At 35.0% G+C, this 14,022-nt stretch overlaps 1 long non-coding RNA gene across 5 annotated transcripts in view; it reads right to left on the bottom strand.

Annotated features, from left to right (window-relative positions):
• Nucleotides 1-14,022, bottom strand: part of LOC134319539 (uncharacterized) — an 83,102-nt gene that overhangs the window by 47,519 nt on the left and 21,561 nt on the right. The window lies entirely within an intron of this gene.

The raw sequence follows: 14,022 nt of genomic DNA on the forward strand, positions 1-14,022 counted from the left end.
CGTTTCAATATGTACTCGTATGTAGCTGAAATGACAATAAAACCTCTCTTGACTCTTGATGTGGGTGCACCTGTGCAGAATGCATGGGTGAAAATGGTTCCGTTAAGGGCTGCGCATGGGTCAGAGGAGGCGTGAGCAGCAATATACCGTCCTCGACTGCAGTCAGGGATCCCCCAGCAGCAGAAGACAAACTGACTACGCTAAATTGGGTTAAAATGCATAAATAAAATAGAAAAAAAATCTGATAAAGTTTCCTGGATATACAGAATGTCCCAAAATGAACTGACATTTAAATTTTTTAATAAAAGAAATTTTTTATTTGAACATTAATAATGTTTTTGCTTTATTTAAAAGTAAAGACATGGAGGTTATGTATGAAACAAAACATCTGACAAATGACCGCCTCGACCGTGGCAGCACATGTTCACTCTTTTGATGAAATTTTCCATGACACGTTGACATAATTGCGTAGAAATTTCAGCAATGTTGTGTCGAATTTCTTCTTTGAGGTCCTCAATGGATTGTGGTTTGCTGGTGTACACTTTATCCTTAAGATAACCCCAAAGAAAGAAGTCTAACGGCGTCAAGTCACATGATCTTGGTGGCCAATTCACATCACCATTTTAAAAGTGCATTTTTAACATTTTTATGTGTTGTTCGATTGTGTACCTTCATGATTTAACCTCAACGTTTACTAATGACTCTGGTTTTGCCTTGAAAAAATGGCAGCAAATTTAAAATGTCAGTTCATTTTGGGACACCCTGTACTTCCTGTACATGTCATGTTTATATTTACACACATTTTTTACTTTGAATTCATAATTAATAAAAAAAAATTATTTTCATACACTACAAATTAATAACATTATTATGTTGCAGAGCTGTTGTTTGAATCATACCTTTGAGTCAAGAGTGCAGGAGTATTGTTGTAGCATTGTTGTTCGTTTTGGTCATTTTTTGCCTCTCCACACACACACACACATCCCCACTGTATACTGATTATTGGTAGGACCTTGCAAACACCCCACAAACCATCCTTAAGTTTCATGTTTTTGTTTCTTGGCCAATAAAATTACACTGTTCTTTTATATGTTCCAGTACATTGATCCATTCATGTTTCCTTCAATTATGCATAATTTATCAGCACTATTTATAGAGAAGAAGCCTATATCATGATGCTCCCACCTTCATACTTGACTGTGTGTATGGTGTTCTTGAGATCATATATGCAATCCTACTTTCTCCAGTCATGTCAAGCTGCATTTTTGCCTAAGAGTTCTTTTTTTCACCAGTGCAGAGATGATTTGTGGTCCATTCACTTTTAACTTGTGGATTATCAAACACATTTTACCGAAATGAGGTTTCAGTCGCAGGATCTTTTCTAATAACTCATAAAATATTTTGGCAGTATAAATAACTATAAATTTTTTAATATAGTGTTAGTTATATTACGTCACTATCAGTTTACGTCACTATGCCGTCATCGCTTTGCGATGGTTGGCTACACAGATGGGTCAGCTTTTTCCAATGCCCTCTGTCTTGCTTGAAGCAGACTAGCTCCTATAGTAGTACACTTCTCGATGCCCACCCTGTCTCTCACAGTGGGTACTGTCCAACATCTAAGCCAGTATTGCATTTTTTCTTGACATATATTTATGTATGTAAGTGCATATTTTCTTATGTATTGTTGAGTACAAAGTCAATACACTGTGTTTTGTGAATCGAAAATGAATATGCATTAGATATTATAATGGTCAAATGCTTGTCCTGACTTGAACCAAGTACAGACACCATAGCAAAACCTAAAATTGATGTCGGAAACTAGCAGTGTGTCTGATTCAAAGCAGTACAGCAAAGACAAGTGGGTTAAGCTTTCTTTATAATGACATAAAAATAATATTAAATTGTTGGTGTTCAGTTGCACTCATTGCTGCTTAAGGTGGTACTATAAGTTGTGTATCAAGTAAAGGATAATTAATATACAAAATGTGTTTATACTTCCAGTGTTTGTGTAGTGTCATGTTTTGTTTTATTATTTAAAATCATTCAATGATAATTATGCAAAAGCAGAGGTCATTCGAATCAAGTACCAAGTAGAATAGTCATGCTGATAAACACTGGATTGTTTCATGATTTTATTCATTTATATGTAATGGAAAATAGCTTTTGCTCTTATATAAGCTTCTATTCAGGTTGATCAGATGATTGATGCAGCGTCCCACACCACATTCTACCACAGTGAACTGTATGCCACCACAGATGTACCTCCAGTGTTTGTTTACTAATTTGACACACTGCTAATAGCCCTGTGTGTCATTTAGTATGAAGCCTGACTTACACAGAGTTTCACACGTAGTTGTAGTATTAAAGAAATCGGATTATACACTTAACTAAATTAACTAAATTAAAGTGCAGGTGCCTTAGAATTTGCAATGTCTAGAAATGGAGTTCACATGATCACAAATTTGATTATAAATAAACATCTTGGAAATGTACTTGCTGATCTGGAATTCACTGGTTAGAATTACGATGATGGAGTTATGATGACGAACACAAAACACCTTAAGCCAACACTAAATAATTGCAAACCCAAAATCATTCATTAAAACATATTTTACTTGGTGTACCTAGTGTTCAGTTCAAATACCCGGCTCACACTGCAGTGTACCAGATCTTCTATGACTCTTTGCAAACTTAGATGAATGTCAAAAAATGCCAGCCTGCTTTAATTAGTAAATAGCAATTTAGTTTTACGTTAGGCTTTTGGGTTGTTTTAAAGATGACTTACTTTCTCACTGCAGTCAAATCCAGACCAGGGTTTTCTAGGAACAAGTGGTCTCAGATTATATTATTTGTACACAAGTATGAATACCGCATTGATATTTGCCTAAACAAAGTTCAATGGCAAATTATGCATGTGCAAAATCACACAAAAGGGTCATTCCTACAGTACAATGAAATTCTTTTTTTGCATATCCCAGCTTGTTTGGAAGCTGGGGTCAGAGCAGACAGGGTTAAGGGCCTTGCTCAAGGACCCTACAGTGGCTACATAGCAGAGCTGTGCTGGATTTGAACCACCAATCCTCTGGCTGATAGCCCAAAGCTCTACCCACTAGGCTACCATTGTCCCTTAACAGAGTGATTATAAGGGTTTTTCACACGTCCCTCAAGTTGCTGTCCATCCTGTTATTTCTTACTACTGTCTCTTAAAATGAAGAGCTGTTTTGCATACTGACATCATTTCCTGGAGCTCACATGATCTTTTTGGAGGGAAAACAACTGTGGAAGATGAATGGCTTATTAAACTCCAAATTGTAATGTTTTTTGCAAATTTTATCCTAAACATCTTATATGGTCAACCATAACATGTCCACCCTGTTATGGGATATATGAGAAAAAGCAATACGATTTGATCATTTTAAAAATTATCACACTAAAAAGCAGAGAATTCTTTGTCATACATCAGTATGTTACATTATTTGTGACCCATGCAAGCTTTCAGTCTATTGTTAGGTTAAATCTATTTAAAGCTATTTAAGAAAGCAAGAATGAGGCAACACCTGATATATGTAGAACATATAGAGCTTTAATTGTTACACTAATCTACCTCTTCTATCTCTAAACTCTGCATCTGTTTCTTTTAGTTCCCCAAAAGCTCTAAACCAAGAGCACAACTGGGTGACTAGCTTATTCAACGCCAGCAAACTGAGGTGACAAACATGCATCTGTGTTTGTGATTAGCAGGTGTAAATGTGGGATCCCCAATCTATGGTTAGATATAATACAAGCACACTGAATATGGTTTTGGTTCACAGGAAAAAACCTTTTGAGATAAAATTAAATTAAAGCTGCCAAATTTGTGTGTATTGGGTGTAGCGCACTTGTTTGTGAGAAAGTAGCCGAACGTTAAAATAAGATTACTTCATTCACTTTACATAAACCAACTGAAGAAACTTTACAAAGACAGTAAAGACAGAGATTAGAGTCGCACCTGTAGCTGTAAGACCCCAACAATGCCTATTATTATTATTAGTAGTAGTAGTATTTGTAGTAGTAGTAGTAGTATTGATATTCTTTGTATGATTAATCCACATGTAAAGCAAATAGACTCACTGCCAATAAATGACATATGCATGTACAATGAGAAAACACACCTCCGTTGAGAGAACATTTTTACAGTGCCCATTCTGTATGCTAAAATAATTATTTTAAATTGTACAGATAAACTGAATATTTTCCATCTGCAGATAATCCATTTGATGAACATACACTTCAAAAGTGATCAAAAGTGCATATACTCCGATCAGCCATAACATTAAAACCACCTCCTTGTTTCTACACTCACTGTCCATGTTATCAGCTCCACTTACCATATAGAAGCATTTTATAGCTCTATAATTACTGACTGTAGTCCATCTGTTTCTCTACATGCTTTTTTAGCCTGCTTTCACCCTGGTCTTGAATGGTCAGGACCACCACAGAGCAGGTATTATTTAGATGGTGGATCGTTCTCAGCACTGCAGTGACAATGACATGGTGGTGGTGTGTTAGTGTGTGTTGTGCTGGTATGAGTGGATCAGACACAGCAGCACTGCTGGAATTTTTAAACACCGTGTCCACTCACTGTCCACTCTATTAGACACTCCTACCTAGTCGGTCCACCTTGTAGATGTAAAGTCAGACGATTGCTCATCTATTGCTGCTGTTTGAGTTGGTCATCTTCTAGACCTTCATCAGTGGTCACAGGACGCTGCCCACGGGGCACTGTTTGCCGGATATTTTTGGTTGGTGGACTATTCTCAGTCCGGCAGGGACAGTGAGGTGTTTAAAAATGGTCCGGGTCCTTTCTGTGCGAAGTTTGCATGTTCTCCCTGTGTCTGCATGGGTTTCCTCCGGGAGCTCCGCTTTCTAAGCAACTTCAGGTCCCTTAATCCCATAATTTTTCAAACAATTATATTTAAGTACAAATATCCGAAGGCACTGTCATCTTTTGCTGATAGAACTCACATGCAACTCACAAAACACCAAAACAGGTCTGCCATGAATTAGAAGCTGCTAGAACACGTGTCACTGTTTACAGTGAAGCAAGCTTTACATTGTCATGAACGTAGAGGCTGGTGTGGCAAAGAAATACATCTCTGCTCCAAATGTATTACTTAAAAGCTCGTCTGAAGTTTCTTGATGATCAGGACCAAAAAAAGACTTCTAGAGAGTTTTATAATTAGAATAAGTTATTTGGCCACAATAACTAGTATTGTGTTTGAAGAAGAACAGGTGAGGCATTAAAACCAGGGGTAGCTCAGTGGTTAGGGTACAGGTGTATATGTGTGTATGTGTATATGTGTATGTATTTGCATATGTGTATATGTATGTATATGTGTATATATGTGTATGTATATACAGTGTATCACAAAAGTGAGTACACCCCTCACATTTCTGCAGATATTTAAGTATATCTTTTCATGGGACAACACTGACAAAATGACACTTTGACACAATGAAAAGTAGTCTGTGTGCAGCTTATATAACAGTGTAAATTTATTCTTCCCTCAAAATAACTCAATATACAGCCATTAATGTCTAAACCACCGGCAACAAAAGTGAGTACACCCCTTAGTGAAAGTTCCTGAAGTGTCAATATTTTGTGTGGCCACCATTATTTCCCAGAACTGCCTTAACTCTCCTGGGCATGGAGTTTACCAGAGCTTCACAGGTTGCCACTGGAATGCTTTTCCACTCCTCCATGACGAAATCATGGAGCTGGCGGATATTTGAGACTTTGCACTCCTCCACCTTCCGCTTGAGGATGCCCCAAAGATGTTCTATTTGGTTTAGGTCTGGAGACATGCTTGGCCAGTCCATCACCTTTACCCTCAGCCTCTTCAATAAAGCAGTGGTCGTCTTAGAGGTGTGTTTGGGGTCATTATCATGCTGGAACACTGCCCTGCGACCCAGTTTCCGGAGGGAGGGGATCATGCTCTGCTTCAGTATTTCACAGTACATATTGGAGTTCATGTGTCCCTCAATGAAATGTAACTCCCCAACACCTGCTGCACCCATGCAGCCCCAGACCATGGCATTCCCACCACCATGCTTGACTGTAGGCATGACACACTTATCTTTGTACTCCTCACCTGATTGCCGCCACACATGCTTGAGACCATCTGAACCAAACAAATTAATCTTGGTCTCATCAGACCATAGGACATGGTTCCAGTAATCCATGTCCTTTGTTGACATGTCTTCAGCAAACTGTTTGTGGGCTTTCTTGTGTAGAGACTTCAGAAGAGGCTTCCTTCTGGGGTGACAGCCATGCAGACCAATTTGATGTAGTGTGCGGCGTATGGTCTGAGCACTGACAGGCTGACCCCCCACCTTTTCAATCTCTGCAGCAATGCTGACAGCACTCCTGCGCCTATCTTTCAAAGACAGCAGTTGGATGTGACGCTGAGCACGTGCACTCAGCTTCTTTGGACGACCAACGCGAGGTCTGTTCTGAGTGGACCCTGCTCTTTTAAAACGCTGGATGATCTTGGCCACTGTGCTGCAGCTCAGTTTCAGGGTGTTGGCAATCTTCTTGTAGCCTTGGCCATCTTCATGTAGCGCAACAATTCGTCTTTTAAGATCCTCACAGAGTTCTTTGCCATGAGGTGCCAAGTTGGAACTTTCAGTGACCAGTATGAGAGAGTGTGAGAGCTGTACTACTAAATTGAACACACCTGCTCCCTATGCACACCTGAGACCTAGTAACACTAACAAATCACATGACATTTTGGAGGGAAAATGACAAGCAGTGCTCAATTTGGACATTTAGGGGTGTAGTCTCTTAGGGGTGTACTCACTTTTGTTGCCGGTGGTTTAGACATTAATGGCTGTATATTGAGTTATTTTGAGGGAAGAATAAATTTACACTGTTATATAAGCTGCACACAGACTACTTTTCATTGTGTCAAAGTGTCATTTTGTCAGTGTTGTCCCATGAAAAGATATACTTAAATATCTGCAGAAATGTGAGGGGTTTACTCACTTTTGTGATACACTGTATATGGCTATATTGGCATCATGTCACTTTACTATTTAATAATTGAATTACTATTCAATCTAACTTTATACTGAAACTATACCTCATGCATAGTCATTACAGTTACCATTTATCCATTTTATGTAAAATACAAGAAAATACTCAGTTCTAGTTTTTCTGTTTGCTTTTGTTTTGTACTGTTAATTATTTGTTGTATTATGCTACTGGGGCTTTAATTTCCTTTGGGATCAATAAAGTATCTATCTATCTATCTATCTATCTATCTATCTATCTATCTAGCAATCAGAAGGTTGCTGGTTCAAGCCTCACCTCTGCCAGCTTGCCACTGTTGGGCCCTTGAGCAAGGCCCTTAACCCTCAATTGCTCGCAATGTATACTCTCAGTTGTAAGTCACTTTGGATAAAGGCGTCTGCGAAATGCTGAAAATGTAAATGTAAAACCCAACAGCACTGTACCTACTGTCAGGTATGTTGGTAGCAGCAGTATGCTTTTGGGTTATATGTATGTCTTTGACCCAGTCATTTTTTAAAGAAATGTTGTATATTTGTGAAATTTTTTTTGACACAGAACTGTGCTGACTTCAGATGTATTAACACCACACCAGATTAAATTATTCCCTCCTTGGTGCTCAGTCAGTTATGCATGAATTAACTTTATTAAAAAATAATTGTATTTACTCTCTCAGGGTAACCGAATATGCAGAAACAGATCCACATGAGTGCTTTCACGCTGTGTTTTTTTGCCTCTGCACTGATGGCAGGTGCTATTTAACTGACAGTGTTGCTGTTATGGCTCTTAGAAATTATTTTAAAAACCTATTTAAGTTTCAACAGGACAAAGTGACCCAGACGAAAGGGGCAGAAATATTCGGTGTTAGTGCTCAGCACATGTTTGATCTCTCCTCGTCTGCTCATCTCCCGCACTTCCAGGTGGAAGTCTTCAGGATGTTTTTTTCTCCTGGCAGCTTGAAAATTAGCCAAGCCAAGGAGCAAAGCAGACATTTCATGCTGACAAATTCCTGAGGGACACAACCTGCCCCCAATAAGTCCTTGCATTCTCCACCAAGGTTTCCTCCCAACGATGCTTTTGTTACTGCATGGTTTTTGTGCACAGGAGGAAAAAAAGGAAAAGAATTGTATCAGCCAGCAGCTGTTGCGTGAGTGACAAATTCAAGGGCTGGAGATATGAACATGGGAAAAAGAAAAGGGATTCAGAAAGTATACAGACGCTTTGAATTTTTGCATACTTTCTTGTGTTGTGGATGTTTTAGTTGGTCATTACAGGTAATTAAGTGTTGATTAATGATGGCAATTATGACCATTCAAAGTCAAATTCACAACATGATAAAGATGCCAAAACCCAAAGGGGTCTAAATACTTTCTTAATCCACTGTATATACACTCACTATGAACTTATTTCTATGTTACATACACCTATGGGGCGGCACAGTGGCTAAGTGGGTAGCACTGTCGCCTCACAGCAAGAAGGTCCTGGGTTCGATCCTCCAGTTTCCTCTCACAGTCCAAAGACGTGCAAGTGAGGTAAATTGGAGACACAAAATTGTCCAAGACTGTGTTCGATATAACCTTGTGAACTGATGAATCTTGTGTAATGAGTAATTATCGTTCCTGTCATGAATGTAACCAAAGTGTAAAACATGACGTTAAAATCCTAATAAACAAACAAACAATTATGTGGTGTATACAATCATTTATTATTTTATAAGCTACACCTACCATACAGATGAAAATGGCTGTAGTCTCTTATTCCCTAATAAAGTGACAAGTTTACATAGTATAGTATTTAAATTCCCAACAACACTGCTGCATCTAATACCCACGCATCAATGTAGAGTAAAAAAAAAAAAGACACTTTTTATAATTATGTATCATGCATTTGTGCCTTGAAATAAATGTAGCACCCCTGTTCTAAGAATGGTACAAGATTTGCCTCAACAGAGTTTTTAGTTAGTAAAGCTCCTCAAATTATAATGTATAGTGACATTTTTCCTGTTATGCAGGAGACAATATACTGTATAATATAAAAATGAGCAAGTAGCATTGGTTATTATTTACTTTTACTATTTCTTTGAATTTGCTTAGTTATGTAATAGATATAATAGTTATATCTAACCAGTCAAATTCTTCTTATGTAATCAAGTTGAGAAATGGTTTGACTAATTTTTTCAAGCACCATGCATCAAATAATTAGAGATTATTAAAAATGTATAATGTTTCTGAAGCTTCAGGAAAGATTGTATAAGTAGAGTAATTAATAATAATTAATCTGATGCTGTAGTTAGTTACACTTAAGAATTTAATTATGTTTAGCTTTAATTTGTGAGAAATGCTGATATAACTGTTTTAACATATGCTGTCTCTTCTCATCTTGTCTAAAATATTGACTTTTGTCTTGCACCCAAAAATCTGCAGAGGTGCACAGATGTAGATGGCAATGATGATCACTGGATAGTGCTGTTTTTTAATTTGTATCCACTCATTTATTTTTTTTAATTAATAACATTAATAGGATTTGTTTAAAATTGTGAATGAGGCAAAAAATATTTAGACACCAGTTATAAAAAAATATATAGTGAATGCAAAGTTTTTCTTAGAAACTACAGCTTAATAGATGTCTACAGTAAGATGTAATTGGCTTTTAGACTCATTTGTCTAAGACCTATTTGTGATTCTATTATCTGTGTTTTTTTGGTCCCTGGAAACTCCTTTACCTTTTGTATGATGGTCTTCTGTTGCAAAACACCTTCCTGTTTTATAAAAGTGCAATTTATATACAACAAATAAAAAATAAATAAAACAATAGCATCAGTAATCTACAACTTATACAATTTAATATAATCACTGAATACATTTTCCCATAACTAAATATTTTATGCTAATAAATTCATATTTTGTTCATATATCTTCGTGCAGTCAAAAGACGTGTAAATTTCAAGCAGATGTATGCATTAGATGTATATTTTTTAAAAAGCAAATGCTACGTAATTATGACTTGTCTTAATGAGGAAAAACACACATGGCAATGTTATTGGTAAGCCTGCAGAATGTTTTAATAAGTACATGTTTCATTTAGACTTTTTCACTGTGTTTGTAATGAACACCTGTATGTCTAACGTTCAGTTTGCTATGAATTGAGGGACAAAAACTGGAGGTAAATCATTGAAGCATGTCACATGCTTTTCTGTAATGGATGGTTAAGTTGTTTTTCTATGAACATCTGTGGTTGCTTAACCACAAAAATAACAAGAAAAATATTGTGAGAAAAAGGAATTTATGGGATAAAATCTTAAAGGTTTGGTTTATAGGTTTGATGGGCTGTTGAGGTAAATTATAAATCAAGCTTTTTTTGCTTGTCTATGTGACATGTCAACTGGTAAAATGTGCTTTTTAATTGTTGCAATATGATGCATAATTAGATTTTTTAATTGTATCATACTGTGTATTTAATTGTTGTAAAACATAATTTGTTTAAAAGGTGTTTCAAAATACATTCTGGTCGCTGACATATTTGTCATAAATATTTTGTTAGTACATTTTTTAAAGAAAAGTTACCAAGCATTCAAATTACTCCAACTGCAATTATTGACCTATTTATTGACCTAGTTATTATCATGATAATTATTATTATTAGTTGTAGTAGTAACAGAGTAATGTTAGGTTATGTTGTTTTTGTAAAGTGTAAATATAATTTCTTATAAAATGGAAAAAAACTTTTAAAGCTTTTTAAAGGTTTTATGGGTTTATAGAACCCATAAAAGTACATTTTAAAATGTTTGTATTTGGGTTAATACTGAATAATTTTGCATTATATTTACATTTTTATTACATTTTTACTCTACCCAAAGGACCACCAACAGAATGCATTTTTGAAAAAATTTTAATAGGTAAATAATTTATTAGTTTTTATTTGCAGCAGATTTTAAAATTTGTCTGCAGGTGATATTTACAGCAAACAGTAACAGCAGAAATATAAAAAGGAAAGAGGGTTAATTAGGTAAGGGTTATTAAAATTACTTTTAATTACATGAAATTTGCAGCTAAAAGTATTGATACTTGTTTGACAGTAATGTGTGTAATGTAGTGTATTCAGACTTGTCCCTGCTCATCACATTTTATTGCACAGCATATATATTTATATAAAATAAAATATTTATTTTTTATATTTTTATATAATAAAATTATATATATATATATATATATATATATATATATATATATATAAACGGTGTATTATAGTAAGGCAATACACATCTGGATACAATAATATGTATTTTTATATAATAAAATAATATATAAAATAATATGTAATCTTAAAGGAAAGATTATATATATATATATATATATATATATATATATATATATATATATATATATATATATATATATATATATATATATATATAATATACAATTTTAACGGTTTGGGTGCAATAACTGTTAAAAAGAATCTCGTTCAGAACTTCTCTGTGTGTCTTTATGGTGCAGAGATAAAAACAGAGTTGCCTAAATGTGCATCCATGTGTGACGTCACCGGGGGGGGGGTGAAAATGCGTCAGTGCGCAGACTCTGATGTAAAGCCGCCTCACTGCTTTTCCTAATGATTACTAATACTGTGTAGTTGGAGAGTTTTCGGTTTGGACGCAGTTATGGGTTTAAATGACATGATAGCAATAAGTTCTCTTTATTTACAAGTTTTTTTCCCGCATTTGTCGGGATTGTTCATAGAAAGGTGTTTTATTATTATTATTATTATTGTTTGTGTTAGAAATTTAGGTTTTTTTTTACACAGTAAAGACGACTTTAACAGTATTAAATCAGTTATTGTTAGAGACGTGTCTGTTATCTAATTAAATATATATATTTAATCAGAGGACCGCAGACGTAATAAGTTGCTGACGGCTATAAACTGCCTGGAATGACGTTTCTATAAAGGAAGGATTGAGAAACTCAAAACGCGACCAGAGCTCATAAATATATATTTTTTCTCATCTTAAAGCGTAATAACAAAACGCTACTGATATGAATATGTGCAGAATGTGCAGTATATGAGTTAAACGGAAAAACCCGACTTTAAATCCCGACCAGATCGTTTCGTGATATTAAACATTTAATAGCACAAATTATATGTTACATATTTTAATAAATTGATCTGTTGTTTGATATTTGATAACTGGAAAATACTCCCATCAACGGTGAGTATCATTTGTTAAGTATAATCGGGTTTATTGTGAGATATCTGACTGATGTGAAATAGATCTGTATGAAAACCCCTTCTCGACTTTTGGTTTGTGACTGATCGTCCCTCTTTTTCTTTTAGGCTACATTTTACGTGTCATCATTTTGTCATCATTTTAAGTATTTTTCGCGCAGGTGATTATTACAATGTCAATTCTGTATGTTTGCAAATATTTTAATTATAAGTTATTTAAATCAATGAGTAACAATTACTTAAAATGCACTAAATTTTATTTAGTTTGTTATTTATTTTATTTGATTTAAGCAAGATTGATAGAGCGTGTCAGTACAGTTACTCTTGTACAGTTTTAGGTTCATCTGTCATTTAGTCAGGATGAAATAAAGTAGAATGGATTCAGATATAATGATCAGCAATCTCATCATCGCTGGTAAAAGCAACAGGAGATGATCGAGCTTCTTGCCTGAGTGAGAATTCTGCCCGGTAACAAAATCCGAACATCCTATTGGCTGGTTAAATCGTGACTAGGAAGGAAGGAAGCGACTCGACAACAGAAAGTTTAAAGAAAAAATCCTGTAACAATTTAAAGTGGTAAAATGTTCATGTCTCTCTGCTGCGGTTCTCTGTTCACGACAGACTTTAACTTGACCAGTACACTTCCTTGATATGATAAATGCTATAAACTATACTTGAGTATTGTTCCATTTGAGTCATACAATGTTTAATTTACATCTACAGACTTTTATGAATTGTTAGTGTTGAAATACAAGTTGTTCCTATAGGTGTGAAAACCAAAGGTTTGGTTTACAGTTTCTATAGTTACAATACAAATAAACCTAGAATACATCTAATATCTATAGTCGAATATATTGTACCTACATTACATCTATATATAATATATATATATATATATATATATATTATATATATATAGTTTCAGACTAGATGTATTTCAGACTAGACTCTTGTGCCTTTTTAAGTTCTTAGACTATGCAGTGGCATCACACTTTATCTGAAGCAACAACCCTCACACATGCATTTCCTAGAAAGCTATCTTACCACAAGCCTTGCAGCACACTAGTCTTTATAAAGCCAGCTTTAGTTAGACGTTTAGTTGACATGCACTTAGACTATTTTTCCATTTAAAAAGTCACTTTTTGTTGGACCTCTGAGAATGTAAACTGGCTTATGTAAACTCCTAAAAATGCTAACTTTTACAGCTTTGATTTTTTATTTAATTATGATTATTTCAGATGTTAATGCTGCAGCTTTAAATAGAAAATATCCACCAACTGGAGTCAGTGACAAATAAGAATTAAAGACTATTTAAACCTATTAAGATTATTATGATGTGTATTTTTTGTATCAGCATTTATACTGTAACATAATAATGTTAGCTTATATAGGTTTTAAACATAGTAATCAATGTTGTCACCCAGAACATGTCTGTTGGCATAAACCCACATTAATACATTCAAATGCAAGTATGTTTAGACTATAACTATACTAATAAAACTTACTTACACTTATTTGTGTGGTGTTTGTATTAACCTAATGTTAAGAATCAATCCAGTGTAAACCTGACTGAATTTTTCACCAATACTTGTAAACTAGATACTGACCTAACTGAGTCTTCTTAATGGTAATACCCTGCTCAATTGTTCCCAAAAGCATACTAAAAGTACTCTTTCCAGATGACTAAAATTCACCAGCAAATGTCTTTTTTATTTATTTAATCAACTTATTAACTTTATTTAAACCTATAA

This window comes from Trichomycterus rosablanca, chromosome 8 (genome assembly GCF_030014385.1).
Source record: "Trichomycterus rosablanca isolate fTriRos1 chromosome 8, fTriRos1.hap1, whole genome shotgun sequence".
NCBI classification, from domain to species: Eukaryota; Metazoa; Chordata; class Actinopteri; order Siluriformes; family Trichomycteridae; genus Trichomycterus; species Trichomycterus rosablanca.